At 43.0% G+C, this 26890-nt stretch overlaps 1 long non-coding RNA gene across 5 annotated transcripts in view; it reads left to right on the top strand.

Annotated features, from left to right (window-relative positions):
- LOC139597393 (uncharacterized) overlaps positions 1 to 17091 on the top strand; it is a 43840-nt gene extending 26749 nt beyond the window's left edge. For 2 of the 5 annotated variants that reach the window (XR_011681588.1, XR_011681591.1), the window contains exons 2-5: positions 1918 to 2040; positions 7823 to 7918; positions 12278 to 12382; positions 14252 to 15777. This is a non-coding gene — a long non-coding RNA (uncharacterized lncRNA). The other 3 variants (XR_011681589.1, XR_011681590.1, XR_011681587.1) reach the window with 3 other exon arrangements.
- The last annotated feature ends 9799 nt before the right edge of the window (positions 17092 to 26890 follow it).

Here is a 26890-nt window from a genome sequence, read left to right as displayed (position 1 = left end):
AGGAGAGCAGAAGTCTCCAGGTAACCCTTTCATAATTTTATTCTGCACAATCCAGGGGCTGCAGAACCATTTCTGCTGTCCCTGGGGAGAGTGAGCTCCTGCTCTGCTGCTGCAGCACAGACCTGAATGTGCTCAGTGTGGGGAGCCCAGAATGGGACTGTGTGCTCTGGCCTAAAAGAGTATTTATTAATGCATTAATGTGCATTAAAATAGTAATGCATCTCAACTTCTCCTGGTCAAAAAGCATAGTCTGATATGGCACTAGAAGAGGAGAGGTGAAAGGAAAACTCAGTCCCCATGAGGGAAAGAATTTTTACATTGACAAAGCAAAGAAAATCTCAAGAACACAAATGTTTCATCTTGTTTATTGCTTCACTGATTGCTAAACTATGGAAAGAAAATTCCTGACCATTTTCTTAGAGGTCACTCCAGTTTCCCCAGTTAAGCTTTAGATTGCCTAAAATGCTAACGTTTTCAATTTAATCCCTGAAATAAATACAGAGTGAAAATATTCAATTAATGGGAAAAAAAAGAGTTTAAAGCAAATTGTGGGCAACTTCTATGTAAGCTCATCTTCTGAAGGATCTCTTTATCCTAAATCTCCCTTACATTTTTTAAACTCACAGCCTAAAGCATATTTTCTTTTCCCAGCACTGCTAGAATTCAAGCTGCATCTTTAGCTGGTTTAATGGAGCCACAAGGCATCACATTAGACAGCTTTTTCCTAGTTCACAGAGGTCATATTGACATGTAACTCGTGGCATTTCCTTGTTTCCAAGATAAGATAAAGCAGAAGGGAAGTGTTCAGTTCCAGGTGAGTGGGAGAGGGCACAAGGAATGGGAAGCAGATAAGAGTGTTTGATGCAGGTGGGAATTTATCATGCAGGGTCTTTTTCCTCTCAGGTTGCACTTGCAGAGGAGGCAACAGCACCTCAGTCCTGCCTGAGGAATGCAAGCAAATAAAGGAATGATCCAGTGGAGGGATGAACTGTTGGTCACTCTCAGTGTCTCCTTTCAAATCTCATAAGGCTGCAGCAGGTTTTACCTGAGATGGGATAACTTCTGCTGTTCTCTCATGCCAGAATAGCAAAATACATGCAAGTAAAGCCTTTTAGTGGGTGGTTTTCAATCCTGTCCTCCCAGCAGAACCCAATAAATTCCACAGCTATAAAAAACTGGATTGGACTTTATCAACGGAATGCAACTTCTTTTCAGCAAAGAGATTTCTAAATCTTCTCCTTTTCTCTGTAAAGAGTTTTCTGCTCTCTTCTACACCAGTGCAGCCTCGATGGGCAGTGATGGCAGTGCAGTGTTTGCTGCTGTCCTTGCTGAGTGCAGCTGATCAATGGCACAAGGCTGGCAGATTCCCTGGCTCCAGGATCCCCCTTCCCACTGGGAACAACTGCTCTGAGCCTTTTGTGCAGCTCTTGTAGAGGTGAAGATGTTCTCTCAGTCTTTTCCTTAGGATTTTTGTAGCATTTCTTGGGCACCAGGAGGAATTTCCTCACAGAAAGTGCTGTTAAACTTTGGGACAGGCTGCCCATGGAAGTTTGGGGTCCCCATCCCTGGAGGTGTCCAAGGAACCCCTGAATGTGTCCATGAATCCCTGGAGGTGTCCAAGGAACCCCTGGATGTGTCCAAGGTGTCCATGAATCCCTGGAGGTGTCCAAGGAACCCCTGGATGTGGCACTCAGTGCCCTGGGCTGGGTGACAAAGGTGGTGGCTGGTCACAGGTTGGGCTTGATGATCTTGAAGGTCTTTGCCAACCCAAATTATTCTGTTATTTTGGGATTTTTTGCCAGCTTGTGGCTGTAAGGGACAAACTGAAGTTCATGATCAATAGATTGCACACAGATTGTTCTAATAGTGGGGTTTTTGTGCAGTTATCTTGAGTATGAGCATTTTTTGTTCTTCCAGACTTGGGGCCCACTCTTCAGTGGATGCCATGGATTTGAAAAGCACTGGGGACAATTGTGGGCATCAAACTTCATTTCCTGAATGGCCTAAGCAGTGCACTCCCCTGTGAACTGCTGCTGCAAGGTCAGTATATCAGTAGAATATCATTAAAAATGCTTTTTACTCATTCATGTGCCTTTTCTCTCGACCCTTGGATTCTCTGGTATCATTTTTTTCTGTAAATGTCAGATTTTAGGAACAGTAGCAGCAGTTCTGGGGGTAAGGGTGAAACTCCTGCTGTTCCTGTAGCTTCTGCTGCTTGTGTGCCCCAAGCTCTCATGGCCCCTTGCTCCTTTATTGTGCAGGACACTGATTTTCATCCACAACCCCACAGATTTTTTTCCAAAGCTTCCAGTCCCCCAGGCAGCTTCCTCAGCCTGCTCTTGTGGCCTGCACACTTCATTTCCAGGTTTGTGATTTTTACCTTTGGCCCTCCTGACACGTGGATTTGCTCATATCTGTGCAAAATTTACCAAGCCATCCAACTCACCCTGCATTGCTGGTCCAGCCTTTTTTAGTTAACATTTCCCCACTCTCTGTTCTTTATCAGTGATGTTTTTATGTTTGCTTTTTCCCTGAGTCATTGATAGAAATATGAAGCAGCAGAGAACAGACCCTTAGGGACTGCACTTGAACCAGATGCTAAACATAATTTCTATTTAGCAGCATGTAGAAATGCATTATTTAACCAGAATTTAATCCACCCAGTGACACAATTTCAGGGTTTGTTGGTCTGGTTTATTAATCAAGATGTCTCCTATAAACATCACAGACATACAAACACTTTTCATCAACATCTGGCCATAACACTGTTGGTTTTGGGTTGGTCTGACTGTGCAAGTTGTAGAGAACCTTTGCTGATCAGCTTTGGGCTGATGCCTTCCTTGTTCTCCTGTCTGTCTTTAGTTGGGGATGTGTTGTTTCATTCTCCTGGGATTATTTCCTACTCATTTTTTAGACACCTCCTGATTTCACATATCCAGACATAGCTAATGAAACTCTAAAAATAATATCATTACAACCAAGAAAATAGCCATTCTCTGTACTGATGGATTACTTTCAAATAGGTAAAACAGCTGAAATGAAGATTGTCCAGATAAACAGTGTGTGGTTTGGGGTTTTTTTTGAGATCTAATCATCATGCAAAGCAAGAAGATAATATTACTTTATGATATGGTCACAGGTAATGTTGAAATGTGTTAATGACTATGGGTAAAACATTGCATTAGAGTAATGCAGCACAATTATTTCTGTGTTGTTAGGTTGTATCTAAGTAGGTATCTGGAGCAGCCTTTGTTCAAGAAAGCAGAAATCTGTGAGGAATAATACCATGTGTATATTGCCTGAATATAATAAGCAGTAAATTATCCTAAAAATCTGCTGGGAGAAGTTTCTCCTCAAAAAGCACATCTCAGAGCAGCTCTGTCTCATCAATGTGCTTAAATAAAAGCGGGAAATAACCCTAATATGGCCTGCTCCCAAGTTTTTCATCATCCAGTTAATATTTTACTAAACCATCATATTTAGGCAGAAAAAATGCTTTGGTAAAACCCTAGTAAGTTGTTTTTCCATGAACTGCCTGCTGCTGTTTCAGTTATAGATCCTCAGTAGCTGCAGATGCAAATGAGCATTGCCAGTAACTCCTCAACAGAAAATGCAATGTATGACCTGGATACTCAATGGAAAATTGGATAAATGATACAAATAATCCTATCTGTTCCATGGGAATTTAGATCAAACTATTTATATTTAAAATTTATATTTAAAAATTCATAGATAATATATGTAACTTATATATAATTTTAAATAATTTAAAATATGAATTAAATATAGTTTTTATAATTATATATTAATTTATATTATTATATTATTATTATATTATAATTATATATTTTTATATTATATAATTATAATATATTATATTATTATTATATTATAATTATAATACTATATAATATAGATATATTATAAAACATGATCGTACAATTATAATATCTATATAATATATATAGTTGAAATATAATTTTAATATTTTAATATAAAAATTATATTTAAATAAATAAATAAAATATTTATATATAAACATTATATAAAAATATAATGTATATTTATATATTTATATAATTTTTAAATTATTACTTTAAATTAATTTGTTATATAATAATTTTAATTATTAAATTATTATATAACAAAGTATTAACACATTAATATATTAATAATATATTATAATTTATATTATATGCAGTATATTAATAATATATTGTATATAATGTAATATAATATAATTTATATTATACAATATATTAATATAATGATATTATATTAATATAATAACAAATTATTATATTAATAATTTGTTATATATAATTAAAATTAAATTATTAGTTATATAATTTTAATGTATTATTTAAAATATTATATATATTTATATCTGTATTATATAGATTTATATAAATATTTTTTATATATATATATATGTAATTTATAGAAAAATGAAGACTTTAACGGGTTTTTATAATGGGTGTTGAGCCACTGTTTTCTGTGTTAATACCAAGTTAAAAACTCACTTCTGTAAAGCCAGTGCTGATTTTTCTGCCCTTGGGGTGGGTGGTGACCCTGTAGTCACCCAGCAAAGTGCAGCAGGACAAAAACCATATTTTTCTGAAAATCTCTGGTTAAAGTGGCTGCATTTCCCCAGTTTGGTTTTACATCCTGTGCTTGATAATGGGCAGGGGGAGGCAGAACCCATGTGGGCACAGTAAAACTCGGGCAGAGAGTGGGTTTTGCAGCCTTTTCACTCTGGAAGCCCTTGGGAAGATGATTTCTGTTGGGTGTGAGGAGCTGAAGGCACATCAAGGATGCTTTTGTGATGTAAGAACAAACACACATTGCACACAGGAAGGCTTCAGATAGGAGCCACAAAAGAAATCACACACTTGTGTATCTCTGTATCTGTTTGAAAGTACAGTTCTGGCCAAAAAACCCCTGAAAAATGCAAACCCCTGGGTTTCACACACCTGAGGAGAAAGGCTCCTCTCACAGCAGAGTTGTTCCCTCTACTTCTGGCTCAGTGCCACGCTCAGGACATGAGACACAACATTTCCACAGGGATTCCAAAGTTGTTCTCAGGCTGAACCCCAGCCTTCTTCCATGCCTGAGCATCCACACACAAGGATTGCAGCAAAAACTCCTTGTAAATCTTGATACACCTGCTTGGAGTAGGGATGTGTTTCACTTTCCTTGGAGTGCTGGATAATTAGAAATGTCCAACAAGTTTATGCAGAGAAGAGTTCAGCTGCAGCTGCTTTTGCAAGGCTATTTTCTCTTTTTTTTCTTTTAAAATAATTGATGGCTTTATTTAAAAATATATTTATATATGTAGTTTGGACATTATGACAGTCCTGTAGGAAAAATGATTGAAAGAGGTCTTTGAGAATTCAAACAAGGCAAGATATAATAGTAAAAAATAGCTGAAGAATATTCCAGTCTTAAGCAAATTATCCCATAATTAAGTTCTCTATGTTTTTCTGTTTAGCCATCTTATTCTTGGAGCCTTTTCTCATTCTTTCTCAGTGCAGTTAAGCAGGCAATAACTTATATGCAGGAAAATAAAGAAGAGTAATGTATATGTACATATAATGGTATAAAGTTCAGGATTTTACAGCCAGGCAATGAGAAATCAACATTTAAAAAAAATGAAGGCATTTGCCTTTTTTTTTGTTGTTGCATGAATATGGATTTAGGAGTTTAATTGCAAGTCCCTGAGTTGGTGTTTTGTGCCATGCAACAACCAGATCCATGCTGTGATAAAGTGGCTTCTCAAGAAGCAAGAAACTGAGGTTATCAGCTTTCAAGAAGCTGCCTTTTCTCTTACTTCTGCAGTATTTATCCCCTAAGCCTCTTGCCAAGCACAGGAGGAGAAGCAGCTGTTTAAAATTAGAGCAGTACACATGTTAACAAGTGCCTGTACATCCCCTGGCAGAGGCATGGGAATACACTGGAAAATAGCAGGCTTTTAAAGCTGCTTTACTGCACTGAGAGCTCCAGGTTTCTAGGTGTGCCCTGTTTTCCAGGCAGGGCTCCTCAGCTGCCTGCACATTTTCTGTAACCTGCCAGGGAGCTGGGCAGGTTACAGGGAATAGGCAAAATTGGCAGAATATCCCAATTTTTTGGGTAGGATTCTGCTTTAGAGGAGTTTCTGTGATGGAAGTGTTGCTCCCATGAATGTAACATTGGGAACCTCCAATTTCCTACACAGAGGAGTTTTTCTATTCAACCAAGCACAAATGAGGGTGCTGAGCTGGTGCATGGAATACACTGGAAAATAGCAGGCTTTTAAAGCTGCTTTACTGCACTGAGAGCTGGTGGTGTCTGAGAGCTCCAGGTTTCTAGGTGTGCCCTGTTTTCCAGGCAGGGCTCCTCAGCTGCCTGCACATTTTCTGTAAACCTGCCAGGGAATAGGCAAAATTGGCAGAATATCCCAATTTTTTGGGTAGGATTCTGCTTTAGAGGAGTTTCTGTGATGGAAGTGTTGTTCCCATGAATGTAACATTGGGAACCTCCAATTTTCTACACAGAGGAGTTTTTATATTCAACCAAGCACAAATGAGGGTGCTGAGCTGGTGCCTGTGAGTGTCAGGTTCTTCTCACTGGTAGTGAGTGACAACGCAGGAGGAAACAGCCCCAGGTTGTGCCAGGGGAGGTTTCAGTCGAAAATTAGGAAAAATTTCATTGTGCAAAGGGTTGAACAGGGAGTTCAGTGGAGTCACCATCCCTGGAAGTGTCCAAAGAACGTGTGGAGGTGGCACCTGAGGACAGTGCTGCTGCTGGGCTGGTGGTTGGACTTGGTCATTTCAGAGCTCATTCCCAGCCTGAGCAATTCCAGGTTTCCACACCTGTGATTTAGGAGCTCCGTGGGGGCACCTTGGCCCAGTGCTCCTTCATTTTGGGCTGATTTTGCTCTCACTGAGAGCAGGGAGAGCATCACTCACCCTTCCCCTTGCCTGCCCCGGATGAGTTTGGGCAGCTCCACACCCACCTCTGCTGCCCCTTCCCAGCTCCCAGGGCTGCCTTGTCCTCAGCAAGGCCCTCTGAGCCTCCTCTCCCCCAGGGGACTGGAAACCTGAGCCTGTGAGCCTGCAGCTCCCCGGGGAAGAGCACCACATTAGCCTGGAATGATGACCTGGCCAGCACTGTTTCCCCTGGGGTCTCTCACAAGATATTATTTCAAACCTGGGATCACCTTCCCAGAGCCTCAGGACTCAGTGTCAGCAACATCCCCTCTGTGTTTGCACACCTCTTCCACTCTAATCCTTCTGTTCTCCTGTTCTTTCCTCCCTGCTCTCCTTTTCCCTTCTCAGCAGCTCTGTGTCTGGGTGAATATCTGGATATTCTTGGGCTAAATTGGTTACTGTTTGTATTCTGTAAACCCCACTCTTCCAAAAAACATGGATTATTGAGGTTCTTAAATATAGGTACATTGCACTTCCCAACTGATGGTTAAGGTTTTAAAAAGTTAAAAGTTTTTAAACATTTTGCATGTTTAAAAACGTCATCCTTTTCCAAGTCCACCTAAACAAAAATCAAACAAAACACTGTAAGGTGGAAGTAATCAAGTTTTTGAAGGTGACAGTTGAAACCCATCTGTGAGAATGAATCTGTTTTACTTTTGGTTAAATCACATGGAAATTAAGGTTTTATTTTAGGCAAGTCCTTGGCTACTCCTAAGAAGCACTGTAGTATCAAAAGAAGTCTTTCCAAAGTGCTTTGGTTATGTTGCTTGTTACTCTGACAAGAAAAAATTTAGGTTAAATTTTATGTTGCTCTCCCAGTTTCCTTAAAATTCTGTTTTTCATGTGTGATACAGCCATTAACATCTGGATGAACAAATCCATCTTGCAGAAGTGCTTCTGAATATTTAAATCCCAGCTTAATATATTGAAGGAGGAAACTTAATTATGCTGTAAGTATGCAAAAATAATTATTTCTGTTCTCAAAAAAAATAGATCTTTCTGAAACAATTTGTGTATAAACCTTTTTTCAGAGGGGATTGTTTAATTCCTGTTTACAAGTGTTTGGCTTTTGTAACTATGGTTTTGCTCTAAGTTTCCCCCCCTTTTCCCCCCTATTTTTCTCATTAGAAAGCCATGCTGCAACCTATTTGTTCAAACAAAGATGTTTCCTCTCAATAAATCATCAGATGAGCTATTGGCTTCATAATCTTTACTTAAACCCAAAAATATCCACATGGGTGCACAGCATTTGGCTAATTAATTTCTGATAATTTGCAGTGTTCACAGCCAGCTGCCAGGGGCTCCTGTGAGTGTTAATCTGTTAGCCATGGTGAAATGATTGGAGATCTGCTCCTGCTGGTTGCCAGATAAATTCTTCCTATGACAATGTCACTAGGTTAATTAATTCAATTAATGACTCCCAGTGCAATGTTTTTCTTTGTCTTCTTCATTTGCCACAGGCTGCTGAACAGGTACTCCCAGGGATGGGTTCTGAAGTTGTGTCTCAGATAATGAATTATGTACCATTTCCATGTCTGGTTCTGAAGTGTCTTAATTTTTTTTAAATGAAGTTCAGTAGCAGTTAATTCCATCAGAAATTAGCTTGTTTTCTGTTTTCTCTTAAATGTAAGCAGTTAATTACCCATCAGCTTATTATTTCCAGGTACAATCATGAGTTTAGGTAACTTTACTGTTAGATAATTGTTACTCACTGAGTAACTTCGCTCTACACAAACTGTAAATTTGCTTTCACCCTTCAAAAGAGGAACTTCCAAGCTGGATCAGCCCTCAGGTGTATCTGCCTTATCACTCCAGATCCAATATAAGATCTGTTCTCTGGTTTGAAGTTTAAGAAGTAGAAAAATGCATTTTATATATAGCTGATGGTTTTTTTGTTAAGGAAAAAGGAAGGATGCTTCCAAAGGGGACATGTGGAAAGGAGCTCAGAGGCAGCCCCAAGATTCTCTGTCTTGAATGCCACCTCAGTTTGCTGGGCAAAACCAGGAGGCTTTGGAGAGAGCAGCCCTCACCTTTTAGATCAGCTCATCTAAAAATGGGAGTAAAGCACAGAGCAAGCAGTAAAATGTGAATGAAAGTCAATTTTTCTTCTCTTCAGCTAAGGAGCAAAGCAGGGGCATCATGACCTGCATCCCAGTCATGGTCTCTGTTGATCTGGCTGTGCACCACCACTCCTGGGCCTTCCTGCAGATCCCTGTGGATTTACATTATAAATTGATATTTGTACTGAGGCCACCCTGTATTCTCCCTACTGTGTTTCCTTTCATGGCTTTGTTTTTATTCCTTTTCTTGAATTCAAGGTGAAAGCATTTGAATGTCAATTTTGGGTTTGGAAAAGAGCTGAAACAAGCTGTAGATCCAAATCCCACCACCACTGAGATCCTGCCCTGTGGCAGCTGTTTTGGCTTAGCCTCCATTTGGTAGGTGACTAAACCAGGCTTAGAATCAATTTGATCATCTGGAGGACTGGTTTAAACCCAGTGAGGGCTCTAAAAGGCTTCCAGCAAAAGCTGTGTCCTGCCCTGGGGCAACCTGGAGGAAAAATGCAGAGAGGAACACGTTGAGCAGTTACCAGGAGATCCAGGCTGGCTCTCAGCATCCCCCAAAAGCTGAGGAGCAGCTCTCAGCTGGTGCCAGCTCTGCAGTAAAGGTGTGAACGTGGAAAACCCTCTCTCTGAAGGACCAGAGGGAGCTGCCTGTTTCATTTGCCCCACAGAGGAATATGTGGCATTTGGGGCTGGGTTTTCAGAGATTCTCAGCTGGCTCCCAGTGCTTTTCTCCTGTGCCATATTCACCTCTCTGAATTGTGGATTCCAGGTCTTAAAAAAGAATTATAATGTCTGTGGTGGAGGGAAAAGGGTGGGTTTCACACCAAGGGAAGAAGAAGGGAGATCTCAGCCACTTTTTTCTATTAATTATTTTTCTATTAGTCAGCAAGCTGAAGGGTTTTGGTACAAAGCCTCACATGTGTCAAAGCCAGGACCAGGACATGAATTGTGGATGGAGGGTGAGGTGTCCCTGATGGTTTGGGAGGTGTCTGCTCTCCCCACACCAGGGGCACACCCTTGGCTCTGTTTCCAGGCACAGCAAGAAGCATTTTCCTCAGTAAAGGCAAGGAGGATCAGGCTCCACAGTGCAATTTCATAAGAAAATGAAGTGGATGTGATCCTTCTCTCCAGCCCATGCAGGAAGGGAGGGAAGGGACACCTCAAGTTCACTGCTGAGCTCTGCCAGCCTCAAACAAAGCCTGCCCTGGAGTTTATGGCATCTTCTGCCACTTGTCATCTCATGAAAAGCCTATTATCCCCCCGAGGGGGAAATCACCACGTGCTTTTCTTCAAGTCCAGCCCAAACACATCGTTTTTAAATAGAAACACTCTGGTGCTTGGTGCCTTCAGCAGGAGCAGCTGGCCAGGAGCAGCATTTCCCTGGAGCTGCTGCTCCCTGCAGCAAAGGCTGCCCTTTGTCTCTGGAGCTGTGAGAGAAACCAGGATATGCAAATTTGGGCCTTGGATCTTAATTATGAGCAGCAGGTGTCTGTGCAAGAGAGCTCAGGTGAGGGGGCACCCAGCTCCCTGCCCTGTACAAAGGGAGGGCTGCAAAGTTCTAATTAATTATCCACCTTAATGAAGGCCTTGTCTGCTGCTCCAGCTTGGTTTCCTCCACAAACAGCAGTTTAAAAAGCAGTGATGCAGCTCAGCCTCTGAAGAGCAGCAAGGGACAGCAGCAAGGATGAAATTACCACGATGAACCACAAGAAATCAATTTGTGGCAGTGCAGACTGTGATGGATCATCCTGCTGGAGAAATGAATTGTCTGAGGAACATTTCTTCAGGATGCCTTGACCAGAGGAGCATCTTGCCAGTGTGTTGGTAAATCTAAATCTTTGGGGAGATAACTCTGTTTACCTTTTACTGATTTAAAAATGGGTAATTATGGTGATTCTTTTCGAATTTTTGTCAGCACACCACTAATCACACTGCAAGCATTAAGGTCAGGCAAGTTGGGGGTATACTTCATGGCTAAAATAATGTGTAATTAGTGTTGGGCTGCTGTGGCTCTGCCTCAAGTCTGACAGGCACAGGTAAAGGAGGGCACACAGGGATGGTGCCTCCAGACCAGGTAAAATCCACATTTTGTCCAGTCTGAACCCTCATCTGAATGGAAAATCCAATTTCTATGTCCATTCAATGATGATTTTTGTAGAAGGGTGTAAATATTGTACCATTTATTGAAAAATTAACCATTACTTTTCCTTTTTGTTCAAGTTACCAATCTGTTTTGTAATGAAATGAATAAAAGCCAAGGTAGACACTGTGGTTTCAGCTGATTTAAGGTCATGCTGCTGTGTGAGAGAGAGAATCTCAGGGCCTGGTTGTGTGATGCTGCCCTGGTCCTGGCTTTGACACATGTGAGGCTTTGTACCAAAACCCTTCAGCTTGCTGACTAATAGAAAAATAACCCAGAAAAAAGTGGCTGAGATCTTCCTTCTTCCTCCCTTGGTGTGAAACCCTCCCTTTTCCCCCACCACAGACATCATAATTCTATTTTAATTAGGGAAGTTTAAGTAGTAGCAGACAGGAACCCCCCATGTGGACAGTAGGGAATAAGCTGGAAAATATATTTTAATGGAGTGTAGTCTTTTGGGTGGAGACCTTGGGCCATTTCTGGCACAACCCAGTTTTTTTATTACACAGCTCTTGGACTGGAGCAGGTTCTGTTTGCAGCCTTTCAGTCCTTCCTCTTCCCAAACTCCTTTTGGTTTTCTTTCTTCCTTCTTTCCCCTCCAACTGTGGCAATATCCAAGCAGACATCTGGGCCCTGATTATGCACACCTTGTGTGGCCACTGGGGCTGCTGCAAAGTGGGTGTTAAACAGCAGCATTCTTATGTGGCAGAGCTTTACACCCTGGGTAAATGATTACCTGAGCTCCAGAGAAATAAACTGCCAGCCTCAGTGCAGTTCTGCCACAAATCTGGAGCCGTGAAGTTTGAAGGAATCGAATCCTTTCCTCCTTTGGAAAACAAAATCAGACCCCAAAGAAATAAAAAATCCCTACATGCTGTCCCCATGTGGAGGAAAGGCATTTGGCTGGTTTACAGCAGGATAGCTGAATGGGTGACAGTCTACAGAAACAAATAATCATTAAACAAAACCACTTTACTTCTCTAGCCCTGCTGCTTCTTGCACAGCAACAATCCCTGATTTGTTTTGCAGTAGGAAACTTTGGGATATGGGTGCAAGTTTAAAATTGTGACATCCTATTCATTTGTAATTCTTTCCATGGCCAGGAATATTCCTGAGTGAGAACTGAAGCATCTCTGCTTGTTTGGAGGAAACACAGGACAAACCATTTCAAGCCACTTTGAACAGGATAAATGGATGAAGGCTTCAAGGTAGGATCATCTGTTTATTTACACCCATTGTCTCCTTGTTTCCCACACAAATATATTCTGTGTTTAAAATGTATAAAGCTGGGCAAGCCCTTCTCACGCTGTTCCCAGTAAAATATTGCTCACTGCATCTCTCCTGACAAATAGGGCTCTTGTTGTCCAACTTTCCCTCTGCTGAGGTTAATGATTAAGTGGTTCAGGAGGTTAATTCCTGCAGATAGTGTTGTCTTTGCCTTGAACAGATGTTGGTAGTGCTTTAATGTGGTTATCAAACTCCGCTGCCCTTCATCCTTTGCTCTGTGCAGCCCTGGGCTTTGTTCCCCGTGCATTCCTGGCCCCCTCTATGGAGATCCAGCAGAGCTGAACATCCCATGGCCTCGGGGCTGCCTCCCCCGGGGTCAGCCGGGCAATGCCCAGATCTGCCCCACAAACCCAGAACAGCCACAGCTGGAAATGTTCGGCAGTGCAGGATGCCCGGCGGGGCTCACCTGGAAAGCCACTCACAGCTTTGGCATCATCCCAAGCCCCCACAGGGCAGAGCTTCACCCCAAAATCTGCCCCTTCCTCCTCCTCCTCCTCCTCAGCACCTCCTGTCTTGCCAGGAAATGAATTTCAAGCGTGTCTGAAGAGTTCTGTGCTGTAACCAGCACCCTCAGCAGCCTGGTGAAACCCCAGGGGCTGGACCAATATCTGCAGCCTGGAGCTGCTGGATGTGTGCAGGAGTCCTTTATTCCCACAGCCACTGCCTCATAACCAGCCAGCAGCAGCTAAAAAATTTAAAAAACCCAACCAAACCAGAAAATCCAAACAACAACAACAAAAAACCCCACAAAAACCAACAAACAACAAAACCCCAAAAAAGCCAAAACCCCCCCCCCCAAAACCCCAAAAAAACGCAAAACCCCACCTCCCCCAAAAAACCAAACCAACAAACAAAAAAAAAACACCCAAAAAACCCACCAAAAAAAAACCCCAACCAAACAAAAAAACCTCCAAAATAAAAGAAAAATAAAACACCCAAGAACCCCCCCAAAACTTTATGATATCTATAAACAGACCTTGAAAGGGTTAATTTTAGGCTGGCCTCAAGCTGGGATTGATATATTTGAATTTGATATATTTGATATATTTGAATTATATTTGAATTTGATATATTTGATTGATATATTTGAATGTCTGCCAATGCCATAAATGAAACATCATCTTGGATTTTACCTGGTTGTCATTCTTTGTGAAATTGCCTCCTGTCCTCTCCCTGCACAGCTCCAGACCTGCTGGCAGGAATCCTGTTGGGGTTAAGATCATCTAACCTCACTCAATCTGAATATGACAGTATAATTTTAATGATGGCACTGGTTTTCTTGTTATGTGCATTTTGGTATCACTAACTGACAAATTGTATCCAGATCAAATACAATATAAAAGACTGGATTTTAATTTGGGGAAAAATACTGTTAATTTGAAGGAGTTCACTGGTTTATGGAATCACAAGACTCTTGTGTTTCTGTACTATGGAGATTTAAAGAAAATTAATTCACAGCTTCAAAGAGAAGCAGGGTCCTGTGACCAAAATACACACTGGTATTTTAAATAAGAAGATGCAAAAAAAAAAAAAGAATACAAACATTATGATTTCTGCAAATAGTCCTTGAAATGATTAATTTTAGGCTGGGATTAGTTATATTTGAATGTCAATCATTCCAGTGCCACAAGTGAAACATCATCTTAGACTTTACCAATTTATCATTATTTGTGAAACTGTAAATGGAGAGGAATTGTGGCTTTTTGCTTCTGTTTCCTTCCAAGCTGGGATGAAACTCGTTGACCTGTCCTTGATTAAAAACTCCTTCCTTGTCTTTCCTTCTCTTCCAGCTGAGCATCTTGCTCTCTCTACTGATGCCTTAAGGAGCTGGAGCAGAGGCTAAATGGAGTTTAGGGGAATAAAGAGGAGATTTATTGAAGATATAAAGAGGATATTTACTGAAGAACCTTCAAAAGGCCACACCCTGGCAGTAACAGAGCTGTGGCTGTGTCTGGATGGCTCCAAGATGGAAGCAGAAGAGGCCTTGGTCACCAGATCCCACACTTTGATCAGTTCTGCTCCATTTGCATATTGGAGTTCATTGTCCAATTACAGCTTTAGGTTATGAAGCCCCATCCTTGTTGTTTTTCTCTCTCCAGCCCACGGTGTTTGTGCTCTTGGGCTGAGATTTGGATCATTTGTCCTTGGTGCCCAGCTGGAGCAGGAATTGTTTTGTCTCCCTGCTCTGTGCAGAGACCTCACCATCCCCTCATATGAAACCCATACCCACATCTTACTGTCCCTTACATGAAACCCAGACCCACACACCAAAGCAGCAAAAAATAAAGAAAAAAAGAAAAAAAAAAAAAAAGCTAAACTCCAAGGTATCACTGCCTTTGCTCCTTGCTTCTTGGGGCTCACTCCCTGTGTTTGCTGTTGGTGCTACAGGAGACCCAGCTCTGATTTAAATGATGAGAGCCAGAGGAGCTCAGCCCTGAGGAGTTCCCAGGGGCAGACAGGAGCCAGGTGGGCACGGAGCAGCAAGGGTCTGGCTGGGGACATTGGTCAGTGACACTGAACTGGGCACAGGTTTCCCAAAGTGCTCCTCTTCATCCTGCTGGAGCTGGGATTCCCAGAGGTTTCCACAACAATGGAGTTAAAAAGCTCCTTTCCCTATGAATGACTTATGTTTAGCCAAGAGTCTGGATTGGGGTAAAGCTCTCTGTGCTGCTTGTGTCAAACCTGGGACTTAGAGAATCACAGAATGGTTTGGGTTGGAAGGGACCTTAAAAGTCGTCTCATTCCATCCCTGCCATGGCAGGGACACCTTCCACTGTCCCAGGTTGCTCCAAGCCCCATCCAGCCTGGTCTTGGGCATTTCCAGGGATCCAGGGGCAGCCACAGCTGCTCTGGGCACCCTGTGCCAGGGCCTCACATCCTCACAGGGGAGACCTTGCTCCTAACATCTTCTCTAAACCTTTCTTCCTTTACTTTAAATCCATTCCCATTTGTTACTCCATGCTCTTCTAGAAAGTCTCTCTCCATCTTTCCTGCAGGCTCCATTCAGGCCCTGGAAGGCCACAATGAGGTCACCCCAAACCCTTCTCTTTTCCAGGCTGAGCAATCTCAGCTCTCTCAGCCTTTCCCTGCTCAAGAGCTGCTCCTTCCCTCTGACCATCTTGGTGACCTCCTCTGGACTCGTCTATGCCTGATGTGAGATGAAATTTGTAGTGATTTTATAAAGCCCTGGAGGAGCAGCCCCTCGAATGTTTCTGTGGAGGAGCACAGGCACAGAAAGCAGGGAATGGAAGGGACAGGGCTGGGGACAGGAGCAGGGGGGAGCCAGGGGACAGGAGCAGAGACAGGAGCAGGAGGAAGAGAGGAGACAGGAGTGGGGAGGACAGGGGCAGGGAGCAGGGACGGGAGCACTGGCAGGAGAGGGGACAGGAGTGGGGATAGGAGAAGTGACAGGAGGGTGGACAGGAGCAGGGACAGGGGATAGGGACAGGGGACGGGGGAGGAACAGGGGATAGGGACAGGGGATAGGGGACAGGGGATGGGGCAGGGACAGGGGATGGGGCAGGGGACAGGGGATGGGGCAGGGACAGGGGACAGGAGCGGGGACAGGGGACAGGGGCGGGGACAGGGGACAGGGGCAGGGACAGGGGACGGGGCAGGGACAGGGGACAGGAGCGGGGCCAGGCCGTGCAATTCCTCCCCTCGAACAGCAGAGGGCGCAGCAGGGCCCGGCCCGTCGGAGGCTCGAGGCGAGGAAAAATGATGGAAAACGGGGAAAATGCGGAAATTAACGCTTTTATCTGCTTTATACAGTGCCTGACACATAAGGAGAACGCAGTAACCACACAGAGCTGGCTGCACTACGATCAAAAGAGCGGCTGTGTTTCAAACTCACAGAAAATCGCTGTACCCCACAACATAATCCCTTCCACTCTATCCCTGCCTCTTTGGGGCCACTGTCACTGGGAATGAATGGGAATTATTCGGACACCATCCTCAGCAGAAGCAGGGACATGTCACAGGGAGCGGGTCTGGCTTTCCCTGGGGCTGTGTTTCTCCCCCGGTGAGGGTGGTGCCCCTGTGTGTGCCCTGCGCTGGGATGTGAATTCCCATTTCTCCATGGCTGCACAGGGCAGGGACTCCAGAGGATGGGCACGCTCTGATTTGGGTGTGGATGGGTTCAGATTTCTCCTGTGGTGGATCTGTGTCACCATGATATTTTCTGAAAAATCCTCTCTGCCCAGGATTTTCTCCTGGGGAGCTGAGAAGCCTCAGAGAGGAATGAAAACAATAATTATCTGATTGCTGCTCCTGTGTTTGCTGCTTTGGAAGGTGGTCTGGAGATGGTTTACCAACAGGTGAATGTTTGATTGGTTTAATGTGAATTGTTTTAATTGTTTTAACTTAATGGCCAATCACACCCAGCTGTGTTGGACTCTCTGAGTCAGGAGTTTTTATTATTCATTCTTGTTAAGGCTTCTGATGTATCCTTTCTCTTCCTTTAGTATAGTTTTAGTATGGTATAATAATTAATATAATATAATATAATATAATATAATATAATATAATATAATATAATATAATATAATATAATATAATATAATATAATATAATATAATATATCAGCCTTCTGAGAACATGGAGTCAGATTCTCATCTCTCACCTCGTCCTGGGGACCCTCACAAACACCAGATCTGTTGTGCTGTAATTGGTGTTGCTGAGCTCTGGGAGCAGATGAAGGCTGTGAGGAGTGTGGCTCCCTCTGAGGATGCCTGGCTGGCCCTGATCCTTCAGGAATGTCTCCTTTACCAGGACATGTGTTTAACAAAGCCTGGATGTGGCACTGGGCACCAGGGTTTAGTTGAGGTGTCAGGGAACGGGTTGGATTCAATGATCTTGAAGGTCTCTTCCAACCTTGTCTCTTCCATAAAACAATGTATGTTTTATGTGCATCTTTTTGGGAAAATGACAAGTTATTTCCTGCAGCAGATTCTGTGATTCTGTGACTCAGGGGTGATCCTTGTAGAAAAGCAGCCCCTTGTCCCTGCTGTTGATTTCCAGCTTCCAAAACACATCATCAACCTCAACTGGCTGAAAAGTAACCCAGCAAAGATAAGGAAATGATCCTTTTTCAGCTGGAGCAGTTTCCCAGCTTGGCTCATCACAGAGCTGCACAGTTGCCTGTGCTGTTGTGGCACAGGAGGAACAGGATGGATTCTTAGCCCTGGTGCTGAGCAAAGCTTGTTCTGAATTAGAATTTATGCCAAAAAGAAAAAAAAAAATTGGTTGTCATCCCTGGAAGTATAAAATCCATGTTCAGCAGTTTCCCACAATGGGGGAGAAATGAATTTCAGAAAGAACAGTTTTTGTTTTGGAATCTTCCAAGGAGAATTGAGCCCAGACCTCCACTGACAGGGCTGGGGGGATGTGATTACTTAGCCAGAGCTGCAGGGCCAAGCCCTCTCACACCACAGGAGCCTGGAGAAGCTGGGAGGAGAGTTAATTAACCATCCAGCACAGAGGAATGATCTCGGTGCTGGGAAAAGAAAGCTGCTAAATAAAGGGAGCTGGTGCAGAGGAATGAGGGAATTAGGCTGGTCAGTGGAGCAGAGCAGGCAGCTCTGAAGAGGAAAAGCACCAGGAGCTGCAAGGGGCAGGAGGAGTTTCCCCAAGGTCCTTGTGAAGGGTTTGGTGGAGGTGTTCCAGCGTTTGGGATGTGTCACCAAGGATGAGGAATGGAAATGCTTCCTGAAATGAGATTATTTATACAAATCCCTATCTTCACAATTTCTCCTCAGGAAATTTTGGATGAGTTTTGCTATAGAAAAGTGAGCTTCTCTGATTTTCCTGAAAGGATTAAGCACTTTCAGTAAAAATCTCCATCATCTCTAAAGGTCATTCTTAATAAAGTCACAAGGAGCAAGGAGGAAATAGGTCCCAGTTAACAGGTCCCTGGAAATAGAAACCTGGAAAACTGGATTCAATTTTCAGTATGGTATTCAATTCTCAGTATGACTCCCTGAGTGCCTGAGCAAATAATTTCCATTCCTCATGCCTTGGTTTCCTCAAAGTCCTTGTGAAGGGTTTGGTGGAGGTGTTCCAGCGTTTGGGATGTGTCACCAAGGATGAGGAATGGAAATGCTTCCTGAAATGAGATTATTTATACAAATCCCTATCTTCACAATTTCTCCTAAGGAAGTTTTGGATGAGTTTTGCTATAGAAAAGTGAGCTTCTCTGATTTTCCTGAAAGGATTAAGCACTTTCAGTAAAAATCTCCATCATCTCTAAAGGTCATTCTTAATAAAGTCACAAGGAGCAAGGAGGAAATAGGTCCCAGTTGACAGGTCCCTGGAAATAGAAACTTGGAAAACTGGATTAATTTTCAGTATGGTATTGACTCCCTGAGTACCTGAGCAAATAATTTCCATTCCTCATGCCTTGGTTTCCCCAAGGTCCTTGTGAGGGGTTTGGTGGAGGTGTTCCAGTGTTTGGGATGTGTCACCAAGGTTCTGCTGGGGGTGACAGAGAGCAGTGACACCAAGTTTAGGCCTTGCCTTAACTCAGATCACTCACAGGATGGTTTGGGTGGGAAGGGACCTTAAAGATCATCTCATTCCAGCCCCCTGCCATGGGCAGGGACACCTTCCCCAAGGCTACAGTGAAGAAATTCAAGTCATGTTCTAAAGGAATTGTACAAAGCTCAGTGGAAAGGAGAAAAGTGAACTACAAGTAAGCGATCTGGTGGAGTTTGAGAATGGAGATCAGTAATTTCTCTTTAGCTGAGGTGCTACAATGGAGCAGAAAATCTGGAAGTATTTTTTGTCATGACTGTCAAGGCATGAGAAAAACTCCAGGTTCATTTTTGTCCCCTTGATTGCAGGTGGGAATTTTCAAAGTCAGCTGAGACAGTGGGGCACAAAGATTACAGTAAGATTAAAAACCAGCTGAATTCTTACAGGCATCATCAGATCCCTTTGGAAAGCCTTGTTGGCTCACCAATGGATGTTTTATGTGTATCTTTTTGGAGAAATGATGAGTTATTTCCTGCAGCAGAACATGGCAGGTCTCAGGTTCTGTGCAAGACCTTTTCAGATCCCTGTTTACTTGTGGTGCCCCTGTTATTTAAAGTCTGCTGCACTCTAGAGGATGAAAATATTTGTGGGGCAAAGACATGCCTTGGATCCCCTTTTCTTTGCCCACATCTCTGGGTGAGGCATTTCTGCACTTTGAAATGAGGAAAGTTCCCAACAGAAATGTTCAATTAACTGTTAAACACTCTCATCAATTCAGGGATCATTTCCAAATCTGATGGATGAGTTCAAAATCTCCAATTCATTCTAACCATCAGGCGGAAAAACAGTTGAACTCCTGAGGAGAAAAGAGCAGATAAATGCTGGAATGAACTTGCATATCTTTGAGAGGTGCAGTGCTCTGCAGACAGTGAGTTATGAACAGGAAAACTTCCCAAGTGTGTACTGTAAGCAGAATAATAATGGGCAATGGCTCAAGCTAAAGGTTTTTTCCCCTCTGGATTCATTTAGATCCCAGTTTAAAAGGCATGGAGTTTGTTTTTGTGCACACACAGGGAGAGTCTCACACCATGTACAATTAAATTATTTTCCATGACAGTAAAAAAAAAAAAAAAAAAAAGGAAAATTCTATTAAAACCATGAATCTAAAAAGTATGCAAATATTCAAGTGGAAGAGCAGAAGCTGAAAGAGGACTTTATGAATTCTTGGCCAAGTGAGTAATTTATTGAACTCTCAAAATTAATGCCAATTTTAAGTTATTTGGACAGTTAGGATATGGTGTGAATTTTTAATCAGGTCTGTTTTTCACAGGTGCATCCAAAGGATTCACACTGCAGGAACTTCTGACAGAGTTTTTAATTAATGCAACCTGTAAGGCAGGGAAAAGTGAGTGGAAAAAAATGCAATTCCCTGCTCCATAATGGTGGGGTTCTGTTTTGTGTCAGCAGTGCTCTTAAACTCACTGATTCTATATTTTATTAAAAATAGGTTATGTAACATGAAAAAAACATAGTGGAGTATATTTTTCTGAATCCCATCACAGTTTCCTGTAATTCTGCATTATGCATGAACAGACTCAATTATATTTCTATGAGATTTTTAGACTCTGGCTCCTCTGGTTTCCATTCAGACCTGCATTTTGAATATGCTGAGCTATGAATTAAAAACCCAAATGCAAACAAAACCAGCAGTAGGTGCACTGATAGCAGTGGAAAATCTTTTTTTCCCTGCTAATATCCATCCTGTTACTTTTCAGAGTATCCAGATTCCAGCCATTTCAGCTCTTATGGAGTGATGTGACCTGGCATAAGTGAGCTATTCAACACAGAATAGAGGTCAGTGTGTTTGCTTAAACAATCATTTAAACAGTAATAATTTTAATACAAAAATGTATCCCAGCTGCTCAATGCATTCCCAGGAGCACAGTGTCCATTCTGTGCTTAGGTAGGGGTGTATAGAAAAGGCCAGGAAGCTGGAAAGGAAGGAAGAGTTCTGCCTCCCATTTTGCAAGGAGAAAATTCTGTCACTGAGGGATCAAGAGACAAATCCAGGCTGATTCAGGGAGCTGCTAAATGACCTAAACTGAGCCTGCCATGAGTGAGACTCAGGGTGCTGCTCCATGGTGCAGCTGAGCTGCTAAAGCTGCAGGTCCTGCTGGAGAAGGAGATTCACTGAAAAAGGAGATTCACTGAGCCAGGGCAGGAGCCCAACCAGCCAAAACCCCAGCCCACCCCTCTGCTGGGAGTGGGAGGGAGGAGAAGGACACAGGGCTCCCCTCCCTGTGCCCTGCTGTGTCTGTCTGGGGATGCTTTGTGAGCCCCAGCACCAGTCCCAGGGCAGCAGAGGTTTGAGGATGCAAAGGGATCCTGCCCTGCTTCCCACCACCACCACCACCCCTCCCCTGGATCTGCTCTGCCAGCCCCAGCACAGCTGCTTGGATTTCACCCTTAGATCTGTGTGCATTGATTTCACATCAGCACTGAAATCAATTCCACTGGGAGATAAATACTCTGTGGGCACAGGGAAATAAGTTCAGCTGGCAGAAAATGGCATCTATGGTATGAGTGTATCACCTCCTATAGCTGTGAAATAATCAACTCTTTGAAATAATAAACTTCACTAATTGACCCAAATGTAGGTACTAAAAATAAACAGATCAGCACCACTTTGCTTGGTTTTTACAGAATAAAAGGCTCCTGTTATTTTCAGAGCCTGATTTTTCCATTTCCCTTAATGCCCTGACCTCTCTTTACTGGCCCACTTATTAGTAACACTCACTTTTGGGAGATTGTAACATTGCTGAAAGCACAGAAAATACAATTCCTGCAGCCATTAATCCTTGTCTTGATGCTACCTCCACAGCACAATGCCTCTCTCTTTTACTCCTGCCTTTTTTCCTCCCTCTTTTTCTTCCCCTTTTTCATCCTCTCTGTTTACCCCGGTGGAGCCACTCCACGAGGTAATTCCCTTTGTGACCAGCTTGCTGCAAACTACCTCCTATTTACACTGGCTGCAATTTTCAATTAAAGACCAGAACTTAACTTTAGTGGAGGGTCCTATAGAGTCCAGCGTTTGGGACTTATGATTTGCTTTCCCAGCTTGAGACTTTGAAGTTGGGAAGCTGGAGAGAGAGGCTGGATGAGGTGGCAAAGTGTCTTTCACAGAAGAGCTTTAAGGCAGAAAACATGTTAACCCCCAGGCTCTGGGGCTGGGCAAAAACAAAAGGTAGGGAAACAAATCTCAGGCAGAAATGAGGTACAGGCCTGGTAGTCAGAAACATGATTTAAGTGGCCGAGTTAGCCTTTGTACAGTATGGTAATGTCAGCACATAAAAACTGGGCTGCTTTTAACGAATATCCTGAGGTGTCCAGTCTAAACCGATTAGGCTTGAAGCAGAGGACTGTGAAATGCCACTTAACGTGCTGGTTTAAGCTTATAAAAACCAACTGTAGGCTGAAGGAACTGTAAGCTTTTTGTTTGCTAAATAAGCAGGACACACGAGAAATTATGGTCAGACAAGGAGAAGAATTTTAATGTACAAAATTCCCTTTACAGTTTCTCCTTTAACTCTGTGTACATTGGGATAGCTTAGGAGATTGCAAATTATTTTTTTTTTTAAATTTAAAAGATGGCAGGCGCCATTTATTTTGTCTGTACCTATCACAGAGTAGATCATGTAAATTGGGAGATTTTCTGGCTACATGAAATTATATATTATATCTGTATCTCTTATAGTAGACAGGAAACAGTCCTGACTATTTTTGATCCTCTCAGCCCCCAGCTGAAGAAAAGCCATATCTAAACCAACCTTTTTTCTTCAATTTCTGTCAGCTCATCAAGCTTTAAACCCCTTACATGCTGTCTGCTAATAAGAATTAAATCATGTAATAGCCAGTGGATAAATTAGCTGAGCACAAACCCAATGCTTTATTTAACAATTTTTATCATTATTTCGAAGCATCCAAGAAGAACAGGGTCTGAAAAGTTTTAAATCTGAATTAGCTTAACTACTTGTGACAAGTTTACACATGAGAGACATCGAGACTGTGTTCTACTTGCTACTTTGAGTTTCATCCTGGCTTTCTGTTTGAAAGATCCCAGCCAAAGTTAAATCAACCCACCCTTTGCTGATTTCCAACATTAGACATGTCCCCAGCTCTTTTTTTTTTTTTTTTTTTTTTTTAACCTTGCTTTCAGGCTGACTTTCTCCCAATTGAAATTCAGTTCCTGAATGGTCGGTTTTTCCCTTGCTTCTAAACGTTGATAAAAAAGGGTTTTCTTCACTCCCTCAATTTGATGTGACAGGGCCCTGACATGAATAATGGACGTGTTTCTTTCACAGGCAAATCAACTTAATTTAGCATGCTTTTATACTTTCAATAGCAAAGCCACAAGCCTGTAAATTCCATGAGATCCTTTAGGTTTGCAGAAATCTTTAGAATTAGCAGAAAATGTATAAAGTAAACAGCACTTATTTTGTCAAAATACTTGAATAACTTTTATACAGGAGCTGGAGATGAATATATCACTGCCTAATCAGATTGTGATTTACATGCAGTTGAGGATGGGCTGCCTGGGTTCAGCCTGCCCTTTTGCTCAGGGAGAAAAGAGGGATAGGAGAGCTGAATAGTCACAAATATTAAATAGAATTAAAATCCCAAACTTTCTTCTGAAGGTGAAGGAGAAAAGTGGAATTTGAAGAAGAGGTTTATGCAATAGAGGCTCTGTCAGAGCTCCATTCTCTGCCCATCTCCCTGGAGAAGTTGCTGCTTTGCAGCTCAAGAAATGAGGAGAGAAAAAAAAGAATATTATTTATTATTTACAGAGGAGGGTGAGACACCAAAACAATCCACCAGCTTTGGAAAACAAGCTGCCTGTGTGCACTGACAGGTACTGCCTGGGAGGGGTCACACCCCTGGAGCCCCAATGTCACAGTTTCACCTGTGGCAGCTCCATCTCTGCCTCTCTTTGCTGCTCAAGGTGTGTTAAAGCAGTGCTGGAACATTTCCTTTGTGCTGAACAACAGCAAAACTCCTCTTTGAAGCTTCAGAGAGCAACTTTGGGCTCCTCCTCAGCCATGTGGTTCCAGCATGTACCAGGACTCCTGGTTCCTCCCTCCTGACCCTCCATAAATCTCCTGTGAAGCCAACAAATGCAAGGGGGAGCTCTGCTCTCTTCTCCCACAGAAAGCCAAGGAGTGGAAATGAGGGGAACTCTCTCAGCTTGCCCTTTTCACCTTTAGGGCTCATCTCCCACCACTGCTGCTGGTAGAGAGCAGCCTGGCGACACTATCAAAGGAAAATAGAGGTTAATTCTATTGTCATTACTTATTATTGGAACATCAGGCAACTGTAACAGCTCATTCATTAAAATACCCTGGTAGTGCTGATAGTGGATCAGTGAGTAGGAAATAGGTTGGTTTGGGGCTGCTAAATGCTAAAAACCATTCTGTTTGCATAACAGAGTGTTAAAAAAGAAATCCTTTCTTTGTACTATTACATAAATAAAAGAGAAACTAGTTTAGAAAAGGGTCTTCTCCAAGGAAATGCTGCTGGACTGGAAGGCACCAGGCTGGGTAGGGAAAGCCAGCCCACAGAGATGCTCTGCTGCATTCAGCCTTGCTGGCCTTGATGCAATCAGTGTGGCTAAGGGGAGCCCACATACCTCCAGGTCTGTCTGTAATAAGTAGTTAATCAGCCAATTAGGGGAACCAACAATTACAAATTGGGAAGAGGAGAACAAGGGAAGAAGAAAGGGAGTGAGTCAAGGTAGGCTGCAATCCCTTTGAGAAGGTTTCTAACATTAACTCCCAGAGAATTACGTTCTACCCTACCTTGAGTGATTTGTTTCCCCCCTTCCTCCCCCTTCTCCTTTTCCTACTGGTTGGGTCAGTTAATTGGCTGATTAACCAGCAATTACCTCTGGGACCAGCTCTATATAGGGTCTCTTTTAATCGAGAATTTTATTGACAAAGGCACCAGAGCAAATTCATCTCTGGTGTGAGCTTGCTGCAGTGAATGGCCTGACACCCAGGACAGAGTTGATCCATTGTACCACAGGCACTGTGTTTTTAAAGCATTTGATTAACTTGGAACTTTTAAAATGACATTCCTTTTCTGCAAGACCTGTTCCTTTTGGGCAGGAGCAGGAACAGGAGCTCGGGAGGGAAGTCAGTCAGACAGGAGATGTCTGGAGCAGCAGTATCCTGCTCTGGGTGATGGCAGAACAGCTACACAGGGTGACACCTCCCTTGTTCTCAGGCTGGCTGGCATGGGATTTTACCTCAGCATGTGCCCAGTGAGTCATTGGCAGCCCAGGAGGGTGGGAGACATCCCTTATCATTGGTCTGGTGTGCCAAGCCAGGGGAGGGTGCTCCTGACACTATTTGGGGACTCAGCATAGAGAGTAAAGCAGCTCAGCTGTCCCTGGTGCCTCTTCAGGCCCTGTTTAGACCATTTTTTACATCACTCTCAATCTCCTTGTTGCTGGCACTCTGCTGGATTCCTGCAGCCCTATCCAGCCCCGTGTCTGTGCAGCAGGAACCAAACCCAGTGCATTTATTGCAGCAGAAAGCTTTGGTGGAACACTGCAATTAGGAATCCTCCATTCTTGCATGTGCCTGTGCTGCCTGGAGCTGCTGCCTCAGCTGCTCTGCTGGGAGGGGAATGCTGAGCTGGGCTGGAGCCCCCAGATGGTTACCAGGCAGTGGGGAAAGCACGATGTAGGAGGGGATGGAGATCCTGCTCTGGGAGAGCTCAGGCCAAAGGGCCAGCTCTGAGCACTGCAGCCAAAAGGCAGAGGATCAGATTATTGAGGGATCTGGCAAATTCCCTAGAACACTGGGGCCTGGCAGGAACACATCCCTCCCTGCATGAAAGGGGCTCTGTGTTTCACAGTTTCAAACAGCTCACGGGTTAAAAATGGGCTGGAACAGGAATGTGGGATCTCTGTGGGGAGGGAAATGGGAGAGGGAATGGCTCTTTCCCTTGCTATGCAAGGACCAAAAGAATTCCTGCTGCAGATGAGGCAGTGGCAGGTTTAGCAGCAGATCTGTGTCTGCCATCCTGATTGTGGAGCTCCAGGTGCTGCAAGGAGCAGCACAGGTGAGGCAAAGCAGTTTTGCAAATGTAGACACAAAAGGCAGAGGTAGAAGTCACTAAAGTGACAGTGGATGTTTTATAGAGGTAGAGGAAAGGAGATGGGGCACAGAATTGCATCTTGTCCCTCTGCAGCTGTCTAGAATCAGGGATGGCACCTTCTGTAGCCAGCAATGCCAGCTGGAAATGTCCCTGTTTCTACCTGGAGGTCACCTCTGTGTGGGTGCTCACTCTCAGCCCTGTGGGCATTTACATCATGTAAATGTTTTCTTGCTACAGACCAAACTTTCCTGGCTAATCCAAGCTGTCTTGCTAAAAATGTTTATGATACAGGTCCCTATAATATAGGGATAATATATAAATGTTATATAATATATAAATGTTATATAATATATAAATCATATAATAAATCTTTATGATATAAGTCCCTATATAACAAAAAATGCTGGTATTTTTAATAAAGCCTAGTTAATCCTTTCTCTTTCAAACTTTTGCACTTGGAATGAAAGGAGATTTGGGCTGGAAAAAGCAGAGGAAAAGAGAGGGAAATCACTTTTTTTTCCTAATGAAAACATGCTATCTGGTTCAGGGAGCAGCTGAACAAAATCAGTGGAAGAAAAGCCTTATCATAATTGGTCTCCTTACAAAAGATATTTGCTTGCTGAAAAAACTCTGTTTTCCTCAGAGTGATAAGAAACTTGTAATGGAATTCCCAGGATCTGAGGGATGTGGTTATCAGAGGGAGAGAGTAGCTTTGCCTATCTTTGAAGTAAATTCAATCCCACGAGGTATTTTTGGGTCTGAGAACACCTGATACCCAGTTTACATGTGAACTAGAGAAC

The sequence above is a fragment of the Agelaius tricolor genome, unplaced genomic scaffold (assembly GCF_023055355.1).
Source record: "Agelaius tricolor isolate 1412-34295 unplaced genomic scaffold, bAgeTri1.0.p SCAF_17, whole genome shotgun sequence".
In the NCBI taxonomy this organism is placed as follows: Eukaryota; Metazoa; Chordata; class Aves; order Passeriformes; family Icteridae; genus Agelaius; species Agelaius tricolor.
Note: the sequence above shows the minus strand (reverse complement) of the source record. Positions and strands in the feature narration are given on the sequence as shown.